The following is a 21,469-nucleotide window of genomic DNA, read 5'->3' on the forward strand; positions in this document are numbered from 1 at the left end:
CTCTCTCTGATGTAAAGAATCGCGAGGAACGACATGTGATTCGGACTCCATATTAAATTGTACTTTCATTTCCCCGGCTGGACAACTGGTTGAATTAGCGACACACAAATCGCCGAAGTCGCGTCTATTGAAAAGACTTGCACCCGGTAACTGAGCCACACGAAATAATAATTACTTACCATGGTTTGAAGCCCTCGTGCCAAAACACCACCATCTCAAATTATAGATGGGTTCTAAGAAGGATCGCTGAACATTCTCTGTGTAGATATTGCACTTTACTAACGAATGAATTGGGATTCACACACAGAGTGACAATAAATTAGAATAATAAACATGTGTGGGCAGATGCAAACTGTCGAGAGGTCATGGAAGCAAGGCATAAGCATCGCTTTAGTATCGATGGATGGATAAGAATTTTCGTTGGCGCACTACAAGGGCCATACATTTCACCGGCCAAATTAACATGTGCTATTTCTTATCAATTGTCGAACGGAAAATTACCCGCAACACTGGACATTGTCGGCCTCGCAGAAAGACAAGGAATGTAATTTACGTAAGAGAAGTCACCTACCGATTATCTGTACTACGACAGCGACTAACACAGACGTTGAGTGAGAGATAGATTGGTCGAGCAGCCCCAGTGACATGTGCTTAATCACTCAGATTTCTGCCTATGCGGGTACTTAATGGCAAAGTGTTATTCCATAGTATCGAGTAGGTATAAATCTAACAGGTGTGTGTGTGCCATGCATGTAACAAAATATGACGGCAGCAAACTGTATTTACACGAGTTGGTTGCTCTTTGGGAAAGAGGGATGAGGGACGTATCACAACGAGTGGTAATCACAGTGAGCAGCTGCTATAGTGTATCTCAACAACTATTCGTGTCTGGACATATGTTTCTAGAAGTTCTTTTTCAAGATTTGATTAGTACCATTTCCTGTAAGATACAGTGTGTAGACAACCTGTATCTTTGAAATCATTCGCTGTTTTGGGCCTAATTTATCTATCACAGCACATGAAATACAAATGGCGTTGTGGGAGTCGAATGTGTAGACGGAAGCCGTAGGTTTTACAATCTGCCCTCAGAAACGTATGTGTGTTATTTGAAAATATACATCAAAATTACTAATGACGGATGCCGTTCTCTGCTTAAAAGAAACAGTAAGATTTTTCGACCTCAAATTAGACGATCAGCTTACTTGTTTACGACACTTAAAATATCTTAAAACGAGAACCTTTAATGCTCAAAACATTCTGATATATCTCAGTAGGTGGACACAGGTGAAGACATGTTATACCTTTTACTGTTTTGTAAAACCTATGTTTGATGCTGGCTCGGCTGAGGGAGTAGGATCTGTGGATTAACTCTCCCCAAAAAGTTAGACAGCGTCCACCATCGGTGTGTTAGGGTGTCTACAGACAGCTTCATATTAAGCTTCATGAACAGCATTTTCTTCGACATTAGTGAACCCTTATTTTGCATGCACTGGAAATTCGTTACGATCCAGCATAGTCTTTAGTGTTAATCTCGCTGCTCGCTCGAGAGATGTAAGCGTGTTTCTAAATCATAGATCTGCAAAGCTTTCTTTTCGGATCCGGAAAAACTAGCACAACAGAAGTCTAGATAAGACGGACATGCATGTGCTAGAGATTCGCGAAGAAACCCCTGAAAATATTTCTAAAAGATATTCACAAAAGAATCTAAAACCTTTGTGAAGAAGGAATTGTACCTATAGAGTGTGTCTTCAGAAATACTGCCGGTACGCATGACGTTTGTTTTGCATTCAGGTCTTATTCCAAAGGTGTGGACATGTATTGTGAGGTCTAAACCTTTTTATTATCAGAAGGCCTTTGATAGAGTACAACATTACGAGGTGACTGAAGTGCAAAGACACCGTGGGATAGATGACACACCTCTATAGGAATCGACATAATGCTGTGAGATTAGAAAAAGAGAAATCTGGCATATTGAAGATATGCCGAGGAATGAGACTCTTCTGTATTATATTGCCACTGATTCCTAATCTCTGTTCTGAATATTTCTTCAAAGAAGCCCTTGAAAATGTGAAAGGAGGAATCGTATTGATGGAGAGTAGCTGAACGATATCTGACGCAACTTCAATATCGGCTGACACCTTAAATAGTCTCCCACGTCTCGTCTCCTCAATCATGGAAAGTACTGAGCGTCATGGCCTACAACTGAACATAAATAAAAGTAGTAATGGTCAACAATAAAGATATACCAAGATTAATGGTAAACTTACTGCAAAAGTAAACAAAAATGGCATATCTGGGAACTAACATTAACAACCAATGGGATAACTCGCAAGAAATTTAAGTCCGTATTAAAGAAGTCAGAGTCAGGCTCTTTCTCGAAGAACCAGAAGTTATATAGCTATGAAGGTTATCAACATCCGGAATGGAAAAGCAGTATAACATGAAAAATAATACGTTTTTGCGTTTTGAGAAGTGTTCAGATTCATATTTATAGACATTTTGGAACAAGCCGACAATTTCTGCACCACCCGGAACACTTGATGTTACTTTCACATCTGTCGACGACTCTACATCCAAGCTGTCACGTTGCGTCTTCACTATCAAGAAAACCTCAATTCGGACCCAGATTTCATTTGAGTCACCCCAAATGACCATACCTTGATAAGTGTTGGTGCAGTACCGAGTCATACGCTATCGCCTATGTGAAGAGAAGATGGAAACGCAGTCTCACTTACCACGAGAGCCAGACAGAGGAGCAGGAGAGACTTGGTGGAGACTGCCATGATAACTGATGCAGCTCTGGCGTCTCCTCGTCCGTTATATACATCATGCGCTGGCGACGACTGCGTGCTCCGCGAAGTGGAAGAGAGAAGCAAATATCGCGTGAGACCTGCTGTTGCAGCTGTCTGTATCGGACTTCAACACATTTTGTTAAGATACCGTAAATGTGTATTGCGCAGGACGAAGAAATGACAGCTGAGGTCGTTAACAAACATCTGTGTAGTTGCGTTCGACTCGGAGATGAGTCGATTCGACTCTTGGTGATGGATGAAATTGTCACTGCCAGTATTTGTCAGACAAGTGGGGTAGAGATGGTGAAGTAAATTTCTGTTCACCAAACCTCTCTGTGGTGCTAATCATATACAGGTGATGGTCCTGAGACTTACTGAGTCTCACCTTTATCTATGACAATGGTATAAAGCAATGAATTAAATTTTATACCAGCGTTAGGTTTCCTGCTGACTAGGTGGACGCTCTATCCTTTGCGCCACCCTGACACTCTGGCTGCCATAGCTTAGCGGACTGCATTACTACCTCTCGCATTCCAAATTCCAATTCGTGCCCCAGGCCTTTACCAGTCCCTTTCTAAACTCAGTGTTGCTGATTTTCTCTGATATCGCAATAGCACCTTACCATAGGTGATATGTTAATCATTTAGTCGATGTTCCTGACATAGAACTTATGTCTCGTAAGAAGGAGGCCCAGGCTCGAATCCTGGTGCTGGTTTCAATTTTAATTCTTTGCTTCAGTCTACATCATTATCGTAGAGAAAGGTGAGACTCAGTATATCTCTGGAACATTAGCTGTATATGATTAATACACTATGTGGTCGAAAGTATCCGCAAATCCCCAAAAACATACGTTTTTCATATTAGGTGCATTGTGCTGCCAACTACTGTCAGTTACCCAACGTCAGCGACCTCAGTAGTCATCAGACATCGTGAGAGAGCAGAAAAGGTCGCTCCGCCGAACTCACGGACTTCGAACGTGATCAGGTGATTGGGTGTCACTCGTGTCATACGTCTGTACGCGAGATTTTCATCCTCCGAAACATCCTTACCTCCATTGTTTCTGATGTGATAGTGAAGTGGAAACGTGAAGGGACATGTATAGCACAGTCTGTTGACTGGCAGAGACCGCCGACAGTTGAAGAGAGCCGTAATGTATAACTGGCAGACATCTACCCAGACCATCACACAGGAATTCCAAACTGAATCAGGATCTACTGCAAGTACTATGACAGTTAGGCGGGATGTAAGAAAACTTGGATTTCACGGTCGAGCGGCTGCTCATAAGCCACACACAACGCTGATAAATTCCAAACGACGTCTCGCTTGGTGTAAGGATCGTAAACATTGGACGCTTATACAGCGGAAAAACGTTGTGTTGAGTGACTAATCACGGTACACAATAAGGGGATCCGGTGGTAGGTTGTGGGTATGGCGAATGTCCGGTGAACGTCACCTGCCAGCGTGTGTAGTGCCAACACTAAAATTCGGAGGCGGTGGTCGGGTTTTTCATGGAGAGGGCTAGCACCCCTTGTTGTTTTGCGTGGCAGTATCACAGCACAGGTCTACATTGATGTTTTAAGCAACTTCTTGCTTTCCTCTATTGAAGAGCAATTCGGGCTTGGCGAGTGCAGCTTTCAACACGATCGAGCACCTATTCATTATGCACGGCCTGTGTTGGAGTGGTTACACGACAATAACATCCCTTTAATGGACTGGCCTGCATAGAGTCCTGACCTGAATTTTATAGGACACCTTTGGGAAGTTTTGAAATGCCGACTTCCTTCCAGACCTCTTCTCAGTGAAGTAATCCGTGAAGAAAAGTCTGCCATTCCCCAAGAACTCTTCCAGCACCTGATTGAAAGTATGCCTGCCATAGTGGAAGCTAAGGGTGTGCAACACCATATTGAGTTCCAGCATTACCGATGGAGGGCGCCTCGAACTTGTAAGTCATTTTCAGCCAGGTGTCCGGATGGTTTTGATCACATAGTGTGTATCACGTATGTCTGAGGTACAGATAGGATTAGCGCCACTTGCTAAGGTACTATTCCAATATTAGAGAGCCTCTGCAATACTGGTGCGAGTTTAGAAGCGGAGTAGCAATAACATATGGCGTGAATTCCAATTTGTATTGAGGCGGGGAACATAGTGTGTTATTCCGCGCAGCTGTCATATATGGAAAACCAGTGAGGCGCAACTGTGAGCGCGTCTCCGAAGTAAGCAGCAAACTTAGGTTTTGTTGTTAGTACAAATTTTAATTCCTTCCTTCATCCTACAGCATTTTCCGTGTTGTGTCTCATAAGTGAGGGCATGTGACATTGCGGATGGTAATACATCCGCCTAATGGGGATGTTAAGCCCAGCGGTTCCTTTAGTGGCATTGGAGAGGATTAGGCTCTGTGTTGCTATGGTTTCACCCTGTCCTGTCTCTGGTAGTCATCATACAACACAAACATGCCAGCATTTATTATAGTCAACTACACTCAAGAAATATACACCCGACACAACTCTCACATATCCGCAATGAAAGAGCACAGTATGCGTTAAGGTTGACCACCTTTTCCGACAGGCAGATGTAGCCACTTCGTGAGGATATCCCAGTCAACAATGCCACACGATATATAGATTTTCACCGACTGACATACTTTGGTGATTGTGTTAGGTCACTAGATCGTGCAAAAGTGGCTGATGCAGATCTGTGATAAAGATAGCGATGTACTGATCTATTCCCATCCCCTCAGGAGTCACTGATCTTGCCGTGGTGGGGTGGCTTGCGTGCCTCAAGGATACAGTAGTCGTGCAGCAGATGCAACTACAACGGATCTGGTCGTTAAACATGAACCAAAAAGGAAAATGATGGTGGTAACATGTTGTTTTAAACCTTTTGGAGGTAAAATAGACCCCGATTCGGTTATCCTGGTGGGGACTGTTCTCGAGGACGTCATCAGCACGAAAGATAAAACTGGCATTCAGCATTCAGGGAAGAGCGTGGGAGGTTAGACCCCCATAACAGGGCGGGTAAGTTAGCAAACTTAGGAAGGAGATGGATACGTTAACAATTAATGAAATTTGATGACGGGATGAAAAGGACTTCTCGTCAGACGAGTACACAGGTCAACTGGCGTACGATTAAACTTTGCATAAAACTATATTCTGTTTGCATGTAGTTTTAATTATTTCCTCTAAAATGGGTGAAACTGTTCACGTCTATGTCATTATTTACATGGGTATTCTACATATCAGAGGGCAGAGGGCTCATCGAAACACCTTCACTATAATCTCCCATTATTCCCTCTCGAGCAGCGTGCGGAGCTCTGATTTTTCTTATTTTATTATAATGATTTTTTCTCCCTACATAGGTCGGTGTTAAGAAAATATCTTCGCATTCGGAGGAGAAAGTTGGTGATTTCGTGTGAAGATCCCGCCGCAGCTAGAAACGTAGTTTTTTTAATGATGTACATCCCAAATCCTGTATCAGGACAGTGACATCTCTCGGCGATTTCTCGACAGAACAAAACGTGATGCTCTTCTTTGAACTTTATCTGCGTGCTCCGCTAACCTCGGCGTTGAAAGCTTTGTGAAAACCTTAAAATACGGAATAAATTAGAAATCCCTTGTCGATAGCACTCAACTCTTTGTGTGCGTAAAGTTGTGTTTCACAAGAACTATGCTAAATCCGTGTTGACTGATCGTCAATAGGTCGTTCGAGGTAATTCATATGTTCGAACACAATGTATGTTCCAAAATCTCGCTGCATATCACTGTTAATTATATAGGTCTGTTATTTACTGCATCACTCCTACTGCCTTTTCTGAATGCTGGAGTGACCCATACAATTTTCCAATCTTTGGGTATGGCTCTTTCGTAGACTGGTTGGCTGTATATGATTGGTAAGGATGAAGCTATTGCATCAGCGTACTCTGATAGCAGCCTAGTTGGTATATAGTCTGGACCGGAAGACTTGCTTTTATTAAGTGATTTAAGTGGTTATACTACTCTGAGGATATCTACTTCTAACTTACTAATGTTGGCAACTGTTCTTGATTCGAATACGACAGTGTAGTGTCGTTTTATTGGGCTATGTCAGCAAATGGCTATCGAGAGTGCCTTTGCTAACAGCACGATATCACAGGCAGCGCCTCTCCTGAGCTTTTGACCATATCGATTGGACCTTAGACGACTGGAAAACCGTGAGCTAGTGGGATGAATACCAATTTTAGCTGATAAAAGCTGATGGCACTGTTCGAGTTGTGGCACAGACCCCACAAAGCCATGGACCTAAGTTGTCAACGAGGCACTGTGCAAGCTGCTGGTGGCTCCATAATGCTGCAAGCTGTGGTTACATGGGTCAATGACGGTAAATGGTTATATTCGGCTTCTTGGAGGCCATCTGCAGTCATCCATTTTTATCTGATGTTCCTAAACAACAATGGAAATTTTATGGATGATAATGCTCCAGGTCACTGGGCCGCAAATGGTTAGAAGAACATTTTGAACAATTCAAGGGAATGATTTCACCCCCTCCCCAGATCGCCCGACACGAATCCCATCAATCATTTGTGGTACATAATCGAGAGACCAGTTCGTGTTCAAAATCCTGGACCGGCAACACTTTGGCAATTAAGGACGACTATAGAGGCAGCATGGCTCAGAACTTCAGTAGGAGTCTTCCAGTGAATTATTGAGTCCATACCACATCGAGTTTCTGCACTACAGGGGCAGAAGACGGTCCTACACGACATTAGTTGGTATACCATGACGTTTGTCATCTTAGTGCATGTGGAAGAGCTGCCATTTTACACAGAAGAGAAGGGTAGCGTCCTAAGATTATTACTATGCAGGGAAAAATCCTCATTGCTCTCTTCTAGAAAAATCCTTATACGGGGTTAGACAAGTGGTGTGTCCTCCCTTGCTTGACTTCCAGTACCGGGAAGGTAGGCTCTGACAATGCTTACGTTGCTCCCTGATCATTGGTGTCTGGCCATTGATTTATGAGTTTTAACCAAATTAGACGAATTTTTGATAAACAATACCACTGCGGTACTTAATTTGGTCGTTTATTGCGGCTTGCTCCAAGTGGATACAAAAATCGAACCACAGTTGGGTTTTGGCACTGAAAACATTATTTAATATTTTTGAGGAATAACACAGGAAACTTAAATGTAGAAATAACAATGAGGCACTTCATTTGAAGTCAGCTGTGGCACACGATTCTGTAGACGTGCCGCCGCCAGCGCTGCCTACTGGAGATGCCAGCAGCCAGGAGACGATGAAGACTGTAGTGAGCACCACACCTTCCATGCAGACTTGCTACACCTCACAATAAGCCCTCGCCCATTTATCTTCTGAGTGTGCTACTGGCAAATGCCAGCAGGCTCGAGAAACAGATGACCACATCTTTCTCCTCATTCACAGGGAATAGATACAACTGATAGCTCTCAGTCTTATCAACTTAATAAGTATAAAATTTGTTGTCATTTCTGAAACAACTATCATACAAACTAAGTTAGTCAAATTACCAGTTTCGTCTGTTACAGTTATTTCTAAGTCGATGTATAGCATCAAAAATTTGAAAATATGGCATTTCACATTAAAAATGTTGTATAAAAGTCGACTAGTGAAAAATTACCATAGCAGTCTCTTAAAGGTACTGTCAATCTTTTTTTGAGATCAGATGACTTACCACTTAATTGAAAAAGACGACTCATTTGTATTAATAAAAAATTATTAAATGAATAAAACTTATTGGGATCCAAAAATAAGGGCTGCTGAGAAGAAATCGAAAAATAAGCATGGCAAGAACTCACTTAGTTCTATTTTATGTGTAATAATAGGCCCAATGGTAATGATTTACTATTACATTCTAGCAATTTATCGAAAATAATGACAAAATTTTATCATTCAATGGATGTCAAGGTAATTCAGCTGTCGCATTCGATGATTTGATTCTCGAAAGTGAGGATGTAGTTAGAGAATATTATACTAGAGGAAGACAAAAGAAATGGTTTGTTTCTATTAGCCCAGACATACTCAAAGATACCAAAATAATTTGTAAGAGGTAAAATAAATTTTTAAAATAATTTTAGAAAAGACAATACGAATTTAAATCTTATTTATCTTGAACTGGTCGGTGGTGATTTAAAATTTGATTATTTTGAAAGAAACGTATTTTAAATGCAAGAATGAAGGTAAATTAACTATTGCTACAACAGATATGACAGAAAAATTAATAATGGTAAGCACAGATATAAGATTAAAAATTTATTAAAAACATAAACACAAAGATAATCGTTAAACATAATCGTCAAGCTTAACAATAAACGCTGAATGCCAAATATTAAACAGAAGGATTATTTATAAAATGCTGAATGTTAAGTGCAAAACGTTGAATGTTAAAATTAAATCATTCACGCTTTTTATCCTTACTAAATGTCTGCAAAATACAATTGCACAAAACAGCAGAGTACACATAATGATTACAACCCAGAGATTGTTAAAAAGGCTAATAGAAATAGAAAGGTAAAGAAGCAACTAAAAGAGGAATTAAAAAAATGAGGAAACAACCAAGATGAGAATCTGAAAAAATGTAAGAAAAATGTCAGCCAGTTATTGATGCAATCGAAAAAGTTAAGGAAAGGACTGAAGGTAACAGCGATCATCTCTGAAAGCAATAAAACAGAACGGAAAACTCACAAAGCTGATGGTTTGGCTATAAATATTTTGAAGAATTTAATGACATACATGCAATTAAGCAAGGTAAAATGATGAATGAGATTGTATGTTAACCAAGTTAGAAATACAATATTAATGGAAGAAGTACAAAGAAGAGAATATTAATAAAAACAAGAAAACAACTGAAAAGTAAACATAAGTGAAAGAATGCTAGAATATGTTAACCACAGTGAAGACAAGGTTTTTGGGTCTAGACCTGTTGGTACATTTAAATTTGTTGGTAAATTACCAATAAAATTCGACCAAGATAAATTAACTATTTCTGAAATGTCTCATCATGGAACAGACAGATTAATAAATCTTTAACTAAAATACAGATTACTATAGTTGATATGAATACAAGAGTTACAGATTCTGATTTATTAAATAAGTTGTATATATTGTACTATTCAAGAGCAATATATTCTGATAATAATCTGACTAAAATAAAATAAAGTATACATAATAAATATAAATATTAAATAAAAGAAACTGTCGCTGATTTTCTGCCAGCATTGAGGCAAAGAAATGCAGATGATTCACTGCAGAGTGTGGATGAGAAAAGAGCTGAAAACTGAATTTAAAAAAAAACATACAGGAAGTCCAGTGGATTATATTATAGATAAGAGATTTAATTGATGTATTAGCAGTTATTCATGGAGAAGAATTTGAGGAAATAAAAAATATCACAGTGAAAAAGTTGGAATAACACACATGTTAACCAATAAATTTAGTTATGTCATTATCAACAATCCAAAACCAATAGTTTATCTGAAACTATATTAGAATAATTTGCCACACACGTTTTGGAAAACAGAAAAATATGGAAAAGGATTAGTTAATATTTTAGTTAACTAATAAACATTTGAAATGCATCTCCCTGGTTGTAATTATTGAGGGTCAGGAACAAAATTAGAAGGGAGATTAGCCAGAGGCAATCAAGGAATAAATTCACTAAATGAAGCTTTCAAAAATCATAATTTTTCCATACAGCGATCATAAAGATATAGAAAAAGACACAAAGCAGACAAACATTGGGTATATAGACTATCTAACAAAAAAGTAAGAAGGTTCCAGATTAACAAAACGTGGATGATGATATCTTCCATTTATTTTGACCAGTATGGTACTCGGTACATTAGCAGAAACAGTAATAGATGATATTCAAAAAGATCAAGAATTTGAAGAACAAAAGACATGATTTAGCAGTACAGAAGAAAGCTGAAACTGGAGCAAAAAACACTAAAAAAAATTCTTTCATGGCGTCTTTATGATTGACGAATTACCTAATCATCCTGGAGAATATGAATCTGGGATACTTAAGTTAGATATTTCTGGTAAAGATGATACTTACTGGATATATCATAAGAATAACGATAAAAAATTGGTGTTTGTTTCACTTGAAGGAAATATTCCCAAAGAGTTGGTTAAAGGTCTTGGCTGAAGTGAGCTGTCTTATAAAGGTCAACGAATTCACAATTTTAATGAAGTAATATGTGGTCATTTGTGTCTATTTCAGAGAAGGCTATTGACCTATAATGTATACGTTTAATAAAATTTTTAATATAGTGAATGGGCGTTTTCGAAAATAAGGTGCAACCTAAAGGCCACCAAATAAATTTGTCAGCATTAGAAAACATGATACCTGCTTTAGAATCATGTAGATAAAAAACAGTAACATTCAATTCAAGAATAGAAAATATGATTCAACAATTTCAGAAAGAACTAAGACAAATTTTTCAAAATCACCAAGGCCTGGTTTAGTTTTAAAGGCAAAATAGCTAATTTCTAAAATCCAATAATTGAATATGATGCTGTTATTAAATAATATTTAGAAAATCAATTAAAAGATCTTTCCACAAATGCTGATTATATGACTATTCTAATACAATTTAATTATTATATTATTAAACAAGAATTTGCATTAAATGACCTGCAACTAAATAATTACTTAACAAAAATAGAAATAGAAGTTACAAATTTACTTACATATATTAAATCAACATGCCGCAAAATTCATAATAAACAAAATATCAAATTTTCATTTATTATAGGAGAGGGAGAAAAATTTTTACTTTGATTATGATTTTGTCGCTGGTGTTGTTGGTCAAAGTGTAAATAAAAATCAGTCCTGACACAATTTTGATATTACATTACTTGTTTATGAACTTTACAATATGACTGGTGACACTGTATCATTAGAAATAAATTTTGTATCCAGCTTTCTACAATAATATTAAAAGATTCTGTTAAAATTATGCCAGTAGATGTAAAGATAATTATATTTGATGAAGTAATTAGCTTTTCAAGATAATTATAATTAGAGAGCAATAGTCTCAAAATTAGTCAATGAATGCAGTAATACAAATATTTGACAATAAATGAAGCCACAGAAGTTAATGTATTTGTATCTATTGATGAGCCTAATACATAGATGGCAATAGTTAGAATTACTGAAATTAAAGGAATTTTTTAGAAGGCTATACAGCTATTTGGTCAAAAGAAATTTTCCTAACTGAAAGCAATATTTATTCTAATCTAATCACATATAAATTAAAGGTTTTAGGTGAAGATAAAATAAAGCACATTTTTATGAAGAATTACAAAAGCAAATTATCATATCATATATCTTGCTCAGAAGATGTTAAGAAGGGGAGGAGATGATGTATATGTTAAATCGTTAGAAGTAGATAATTCAAAATACAGTCGGATGCATACAAATATAATTATTATATAAAATTTTTGTTAGTCTAAATGGAAATTGTTATTGCTAATTTCACTGTCTTTGGTAGGGTGTGTAATGCTAACTACGTTAGTTGTTTTATCAGAGAAGATAGAGTACATTTCGATATTAAAATTAAATTTAATGAGAATGATCAAATGTCAGAAATATTTAAGAATTTTCAATTTCGCGCTGTTTGGATCAGACGGTTTAGTGAGTTTTGTGTATTAGATGTAAAAAAAAATCGTTATGAATATTATAACAAAATAATTATGAAAAATTAGTTGGCTCCTCACTTTTATTGAAATAATTGCGACAACTAACAACATTCAATCTTTCTTCATTAAGCAAATTAGGATCATAATTAAGTTGTAACACTGCTTCATAATTTCGATGTCTACTGTTAATAGTATTGATTTGTTTTTGAAGAATTTTACTATGTGTTTGAACAACATAATAATTAGAAATAATATTGTTATCAAATAATTATAAAAGAAAAAACGTTGATCTTAATACTGCATTTTGTGTTAATGGAAGAACATTTTGTGTAATTTAATTTAAAGCCACTCTTAAAAACTCCATATGCCTATTATGACTTCTGATTAAATTTTTTAGTTTTTTATTTCATTTTGATAATTTTCTATTTCTTTTTCCAATTTTATAAATTATCATGTTTAAGAACAGAAGGTGAAGCTTCTTCACAAGCCCAATAAAGGAAATATTCAGACTAGGCATTTTGGAACTCACACTAAAGAAAAAATCGCAGGCACATTGATAATTTTTTAAGGGATGTAATTTTTTAGATTCTGGAGTTTTATCACTATTAAAACCTGCATAATTTTACAACATTTTTTAACATAAGGTTATATAACACTACGGGGACATTCATATCTTAAAATATTGGCAGTCCATTTCACATAAAGATCAAGGATTGTTTTTTCATCAATAATCATTAAAACTTGTTTATTATTAAATTTAAGGAAGTTGTTAGCATGGTCTAAATACGTTTTCACTTGTTATAAAAAAATTCAAAATATATATTTATTCCTTCAATTTCATTTTTCAAGTTTCAGGCATTTTTAAACATAAATGGAGAATGCAAATAAAGTTATTTGTCCTTTGTGCAACATGAAAAAATTAATAAAGAAATACAAATAGCAAAAAAGAATCTACCATCAAATACAAGGATTTATTAGTTGCATCATAAAGAAGCAAAGTGAATATAGAAATTATTTGGTATACAAAAACAAGCTTTTTAAAAAAGGGGTAAAATGTATATTTATTGGTAGAAAGAGCTAAATTTGTTCAAATATTTTTTGATGTAATTATGATACTGCAAAAAAGGAATAAAATGTTAAAAATTGTTGTAACAATAACCACTGTAAAGAGTGCTTAATATCAAAAATATTATTAAAATATTATGAAAAATATCTAGTTTCTAGGACAATTTGTTCAAGATTTAGTTTGAATACATAAAAAAACTTACCATTAGAAAATTTTAAATGTGCTCAGAATTAATCATTTCTTTAATTGTTTATATTTAATTGTTTTATTTTATAATATCTATCTGGTACAATATCTGTCCTGGTTTCTAATATAAATCTATTGTAATGGTAGACACTTAAAGCAATTTTGCAGCATTCAATAATTACCATTTCTAAGATGTAATCAAATTCATTTTTCTATGTTGTTTTATTTTATTGTCTAAAATCTTTTTAATAATAATTGAAAGTTATTTCACAGTTACTACAAATTTTTAACTCCTTTAGATTTTTATATTAAATTTTTCTCACATCTATAATCATACATTATGGATTTTAAACTGACATGGTGTAACATGATTTTTCCAAAATTTTTGTCTCCCACTTTTACTAAAATTTTTTTGTTTATTGGTGGTAATCCATAAATATTGTCTTCTGAAAAACCGCTTATATCAAATTCGTTCAGCATCGATTTCATATCGTTATAATAAACTTAGGTTCTTGTTTAATATGTAAATGAATTAGTGTCCTTGTAATATAAATCAGCATGTGCTCTATAGTTTGCTTTCATAACATTACTATGAAAAACTTACATTTTTTAATTTTAGAAATATGTAAAATAATCACCCTAATATAAACAGGTTTATCGAATTGTAACTGTTTCTTCATATACATTTCTATTAATTTTTCTGAAAACATCGTCATGTACATAGATTGGTTTTGAAACATACTGCACACATGTTTTGGGATTTGATTTTGTTTTAATATTTTGTCTATTTTTGACCATCATTTTACAAAAACAGAATTATTTATTTTAATCTATAAAAACATTTTTCAAAATCTTTAGTCACCTTTATTCTCAGTTCTGTAGTAAAATCGAGTCACTTTTTTAAGTTGTTCAAAATTTCATATCCCATGGATTTTTATATATTTTAATGCATGATTTAGGCTCTGTTTAACATATAGCTATGATTTAACACATAATTTTATCGATTATTTGATGTTATTAATTTTTGTCCTCCTACTGGTGTTAAAATCAAATCTTTGTGTAAATTGTGTAGTTTTGTGTGACTAGAAATCGACTTCTAAAGAAGGTTTTTTAGAAATTAAAATTTTTCCTGTCTAACCACTGGAATCCTTTAAATGGTTAAAATTGAGACACACAACCGAACCACATAAAATATTAGTGCCTAAATATGCTGCATAACTTGAATTTTATTTCAGGAATAAAATTTTTTGAGTTTTTATGAGATTTGCTTTTGCATATATTTTAATACTGTGAGAAATACCTCCACTATCAAATCTTTTTCAGGCATTGAAACCATGTCATAGCCGTTTAATAATTCTAGTTCAATTACAGTATTTTTAACATAGCATCACAAGATAAACCCAGAGTAGTATAATACCAAGATGGAGGGAGTTTAGAGAACTTGTATCTCTGAAATTTTCTTAAATATCTGCCAATAACAAAACATGAGGTTTATTATATAATTTCGTGCAGTATTCCAAATTTTTCATTCTAAATTTTTCCCAAACCAATTTTCATATTACATATTGGATTTATTAAGTCATGAATAGAAAAAATCCTTTTTAGGTAGCTTTATTTATTTTGATTTTTTTTCAGTATCTATATATACCTATGAATAAAGTCTTGTTGTAAAGATTAAATCGAATTTTTGTTATTTGAAATATTTTGTTGTTCCTCTAAATTGTGCTTATTCCAAAACAGACGATAATTTATAAATATTAAATTTAATTGGTCTTGAACTAATTTAGTAAATGAAATGCTACTCGTGGTCTCGCAGTAGCATTCTTGTTTCCCGAGCACAAGGTCCTGGTCTTGACTCCTGGCGGGGTCAGGGATTTTTCCTGCCTCGTGATGACTGGGTGTTGTTCTTCATCATCATCATTCATCCCCATTATGGTTGGAGGAAGACAATGGCAAATCACCTCCACTAGGACCTTGCCTAGTAAAGTGGTGTGGGTCTCCCACATCATTCCCCTATGCTCTGTAAAGAAGCACCAGACTTCATTATAATTGTTCAATATCCAGAATAACACTTGAATTATGAATATAACCTTGGAGAAAAGAAGAATTTTTATAAATAATATTACAAACTTTATTGGCAGCCCCTTGAAATTTGTCTGTTAAATGATAATGATCGCTTACCTTTTTTCCTCCATCAGTAAATTTCCCTTGATATATAAAACATTTTTCAAATATATTAAAATTTATATAATGTTCTGTAGGCATTATTATTGGAACATTTTTATCACATAACACTTCAAATTCACTAGACTCTCGTTTCACCATTTCTACAAATTTTTGGGGCTGTCTTTAAATCACATTCCTCAGGTGGTTTATAATCACCACTAGAAAGTTTTATATAGTAACTTAAAGGAATTGTAAATGTTATATCTATCAGTATAAGATTGATCAAGATTTTGCTTGATAAGTGCTAGTATATTTTAATAAACATTCGATATCGGCATAAATTACTAAAGAATTTTTACTGTATTATTATAATTTTTAAATCTATTTTGTTCTCGTTTTTTGGCATAGTTATTTTACTTCTTTTTGTTCCTTACTATCGTTTTTTCTTAATATTTAATCGATTGTCATCTAGTTAATCTAGATATGTCTTTTATCCTAAAATATGGAGAATTAATTTCATATTTAATTAAAAGAAGATTAACATGCTTTTCTTGTTTGTTTTTTGTATGGGAAAGAGGATATGTTTCAGGTTTTTCCCCCTCATGTGCATGAACATTTATGGGAATATTTCATTTTTTCTCATATTTTTCAGTGCCTGTTAGTTCTATAAGAAAATAATTTTTTGGTTTTTCAAGAATTTCATCTACTGCTTGACTGATATTCTTTGTAAAGATGCCCACAGTTTACTGTCTGTGAGTCATAGTAAAACCAAGTGCAGCTAAGTACTGTTTATATTTGTGTATATAGTTTGTAATGTAAATTGTATGAATATATCTGATGTGGATACCACAAGGCAGTGCACTGTAAATACCTAAAACATAACAAACTTCAAGTTTCACAAATGGTTCATCACCAATTACTAAATTTCCATCATTTTCGGCTGCAGCATCAGCACAGCATCTAGCTACACATGGTCCACAGTATAATGTTCTTATAACACCTCCATCTGATGACAAGCCCTCACTATCTTGAAAACAAGTGTATGGTAGTATGAATTGTACTTAAAATTTTAAAAAATTACTGGTTGCATACTTATTACCAGATAAGTCATCTAATTAATTCTTATTTAATAAGTTTAGGATATCCAAGTTAATTTAAGCTTTTATTCTCAAATTCATTATTAATATTATTATCCTAATTATTTTAAATAAAATCAATTGACTGTTGTTATTAAGTTTAGGATAAATTTTTGAATTTTTGATTCATCTATTTTTCAAGTTGTTTTACAGTTTTATATTCCAGATCATTTGTATTATAATTAATAACAATTTAATTAATTTCTTTTTTACTTAATTGTGATAACCTTTGAGCTTATTTTCTCTATAATAATTATCCAATTTTTTTGGGGATTTTTATTTTGTATTTACAAAGAAAAATTTTTGTATGTTTTAAGTAAAAATTTATTTTAGATTTTCTAGAAAAATAAAAATTGTTATGAAATTCAAATAAAAATTATTTCATATAAAAATATAAGTAATTAATTCAATATTTGATGTTTATTATTTTAATGGATTAATTTTAGCATTTGGTATCTCTTAATTTTAATCACATTGTGATCACTGTATTAAGAGTGGGAAGATTTTTGATTTGAAAAACTGTACTTTTTATTTAGGGAGAAACTGAATTCATTGAATTTTTATTGCCTGAGCTATAATCCACATGCGATCATTACTCTGGTGCATGGAGAAGTTCACAAATGGCTCTGAGCACTATGGGACTTAACTTCTGAGGTCATCAGTCCCATAGAACCTAGAACTTCTTAAACCTAACTAATCTAAAGACATCACACACATCCATGCCTGAGGCAGGATTCGAACCTGCGACCTTAGCGGTCGCTCGGTTCCAGACTGTAGTGCCTAGAACCAGTCGGTCCCTCCAGCTGGCTGCATGGAGAAGTGTTTCAGAGCACACTCTTCATTGTACATTATTGATAATGAAGTCTGCAACAGAACCTTTATGTGTCACATATTGTCCCAACAACATCGCCATTTACGATTGCAATGCTTATGGGACCATTAAGATTCGGCTATCAGTGAATGGAAACATGCCAGCTCTTTGGGTGTATCACATTTTGGCTACACTAGCTTGATGGTCACTTCCACTAATGCCCTCATCGAGGTGTATGACGACTCAGAACCTCCAGCACACCATGGATACAGCCTGGTGCAAGCAGCATTATGCTACAGGAGATATTCTTCTACACTTGCATGAGCCCTGTGGTGGTAATCGAATACACACTGACAGCTGAGAACCACCTGTATCCTTTCGTGCTTCATATAATTCCTGTGCTACACTGGTCTAAAGTGAACTCACATTGATTTCTAGGCAACCAAAGTTACCTTATGTAAATCCTACAGAACCCAACTGGGTCACTATTAGGCACCATCACTACAAGTGGAAAACAGCGGTCCCATTTTTTACAATAATTACAAGACCTGTGCATACACATCTAAGAAACATACCACCACAAAACTGTCAACAAACTGTCAGATCCTAATACATAGAACCAGTGGTGTATTTCATTCTGAAGATGGACAAAGAAAGCGCTACTGCACTGCTTCCTGGACTCAGTTAGGCTCACCGGCCCCAGATCGAAGATGCCTGGCGGATTAACAACGAGGGCGGGTATTCTGGCGAGCCTGGATGTGGTTTTAGGCATTTTTCCACATCCCACTGTGTGAATACTGGGCTGGTCGAAAAGTACTGCCTCAGTTATACAACTCACAGACATTTGGACACATTCACACTATTTCATGGATCACACTAGACACAGACAGCTGGGGTACACTACTTCCATACTGGGGGTTTCGGGTTGGTGGCAGGAAGGGCATCTGGCCACCCTCTGCAACTAACACTGCCAAACCCATAATAACACAGCCGACTCAGTGTTGGTGGGGGAAATGGTCCAAAGAAAGAAAGAAAGAAATATATAGATATATGATCTCTTCAGTGCAGATGGGCACCAGCCTAGAACTCTTACAGCAATCAACGAATAGCTGTGAAAATCTGGGGACAATGGGCAAGGGACACTACATTAGTAGTGTGTGGATAAGTTGAGAATTTAGATCTGTTGGGAGACATGGTAAGGTATTCCTTGCAGTTGTGATGCCTATTGTGCCTGGACGGCACTGTAGTCAGCGCGTCTGCTTTGTAAGCAGAAACCCAAATTCGAATCCTGGTCTGGCACAAATTTTGAATTTTCCCCATTGATTTAAATTAATACCCTCTCAAAGCAGTATTTGTAATTCCTTTCTGTCTTAAGAAATGCTTTATGACAGTGTGACAAGTATTCGCTTAGTATGGTTTTCCTTGCGCTGTTGGTTTCATATATGATAATTCACTTCAATCGTGACGTTTTTGTGCAAGCTATTACTAGTTTTGAGATCTTTCAATCCGATTTCTATATTTGTTAGATGGAGAATCTGTACCATTAGATGCTCTAAAAATGTGTTGGAACTGCTACTTTTTAATGATGTAAGTTTTTCTATTTATTTGGTGCTGAGATTCCTACACGTTCAGCAAAATATACATGCAGAGAGCAATTGCTCGTTAGATGGTGCATACCATATTAGCAGTATTGATCAGTGTCTGTAGTTGGTCCTCTGAGTTTGTTCTATATGCTATGTTGAGCACCTGTCTTTATAGTATGTTTCTTACTCTGTGTGTGTGTGTTTTTTTGTTGTTGTACATCACAATGTGTAATTAGTTGCTTACCCTCTGTTTAATTGTTGTGCATTTCGTTTTGTCTGCCTGTGTGTGTGTTTTATGATTACTTATTGCCAATTTCTGTATAGTTTCAGTGCTTTTTTTGTTTATTTTATGTGGTATCTTCGTATCACTGCCAACCAACGCAACAGTGTCTAGTAATGTGTAGGAAGGAATACCTCAACAATTTTTCCCAGCAGGCACCGAAAGGAAGAGAAGCGTCAACATCCAAAGAGATGTTGTCATAACCTTCATGACTTAGATGCCAGACGATGTGTTCTAGCTCAGTAACATAAGAACCAACATTGCAGTTCACAACCCAAACGACTTAAGGAGCTTGGGAGTCCTCAACTCACCTGTCCAGTCCACTGATTCATTACGCATAGACCATATCTGGGATTGCGATGGGAAGATGTTCTGAATTTTAAGCATTTCGTGACCACTTGTTGACAAACTGCCTGTTAGCTTCTGACTCGGGTTCTGCGGCAGAAATTTGTTTGATGATATTTCTGACATTTCACCAGCACATGTTTCTGGCGTTCTCAAAGCTTCACCCTCCATTGCTAGTCCACCCCTACTAATGGAGGGTGAAGCCTACACAAAGCAAGCCACTCACGCCAGCGAAACATAAGAAAAATTATCAAAAAGACATCAGCTGACGAATCCCAGCCAGGCAGTAAGATGTACTCATTCATACTAATCTCCAGACGGTGTTGTTAATAAACTGATACAGTATCAATTTCTGGCATAGCTCGTTATTGCTCATCCTGTTACGGCTACAAAAGCTTATTTGTGCCTGTGGGTGCCACATCTCATACTAATATTCATCATGGATATCGGTCCAATGAGATGAATGTTGATTTGTGTAATATATGTTATGTTATCTAAGTCTCTACAGATCTAATAAACTAGCTGTTCTTGGCCATGCTTCACTGTGACTGGCTGGTGAAATAGAAAAGTAAGAAAAGAGAAAACACTCGTTTCTAATGTATATGAGAACTGGATACACGTTCTAATCTCCTTCTCATCCTTGTCTCTCTCAGTCTTATCCTGCACCTCTCTTTGTCCATCTCCTCCTCCTCCCAATTTCCAGTTTCTCTGTACATCAGCTCCTCCCCTCTTTTTGTGCATCCTCGCCTCCCTATCTCTCTTTACCTCCTGCTGCCCTTCTCTCTCCCCCCTGTATCTGTCCAACACCTCCTCGCCCTTTCTCTGCCCATCTTCTCCTGCCCTCTCCCTCAACTTTTTCTCCTGCCCCTGTCTCTGACAACTTCGTACTTCCTGTTTTATACGTCAATGTTGCCCCACTCCTCTATTCATGTCGTCCCCCCCCCCCTCCCCCTGCTGACAACAGGCTTTGTTTACTGTTATTGGAAATTCAGAACTTGTAGTAGTATTCTAAAATAAGCAAATAAACCATAAATACAACTCTCCTGTTTGCTAATAACGTTTCATTCCTATAAATTTCATAGATTTATTATACATACAAAAAATATAGAGCCTATATGAGACCATTAGTTTATTACAGCAGCATGTAGAATTTCGATGTAAATCGGTCGAGCACTTTCTGAAATTTTTTGTAACATTGTTCCCCTTTATGTATGGCATATATATATATATATATATATATATATATATATATATATATATATATATATATATATATAAAATTAAATAGCCTATGAAGGTCTGAATATTCACGAGAGTACTTTGTGAGAATTTGAAGTAATTCGGTGAACAATATTTCGAGATCTTTGATAATATTGTTTCCCCTTTACATATTTCATATTTATTTATATATATATCATATATATTAAAAAATAGGTATATAAAAGCACACACAAATT

The 21,469-nt window shown here is 35.6% G+C and overlaps 1 long non-coding RNA gene across 1 annotated transcript in view; it reads right to left on the reverse strand.

The window, feature by feature from the left end:
- LOC126203923 (uncharacterized) overlaps nt 1-21,469 on the reverse strand; it is an 84,096-nt gene that overhangs the window by 28,839 nt on the left and 33,788 nt on the right. The window lies entirely within an intron of this gene.

This window comes from Schistocerca nitens, chromosome 9 (genome assembly GCF_023898315.1).
Source record: "Schistocerca nitens isolate TAMUIC-IGC-003100 chromosome 9, iqSchNite1.1, whole genome shotgun sequence".
In the NCBI taxonomy this organism is placed as follows: Eukaryota; Metazoa; Arthropoda; class Insecta; order Orthoptera; family Acrididae; genus Schistocerca; species Schistocerca nitens.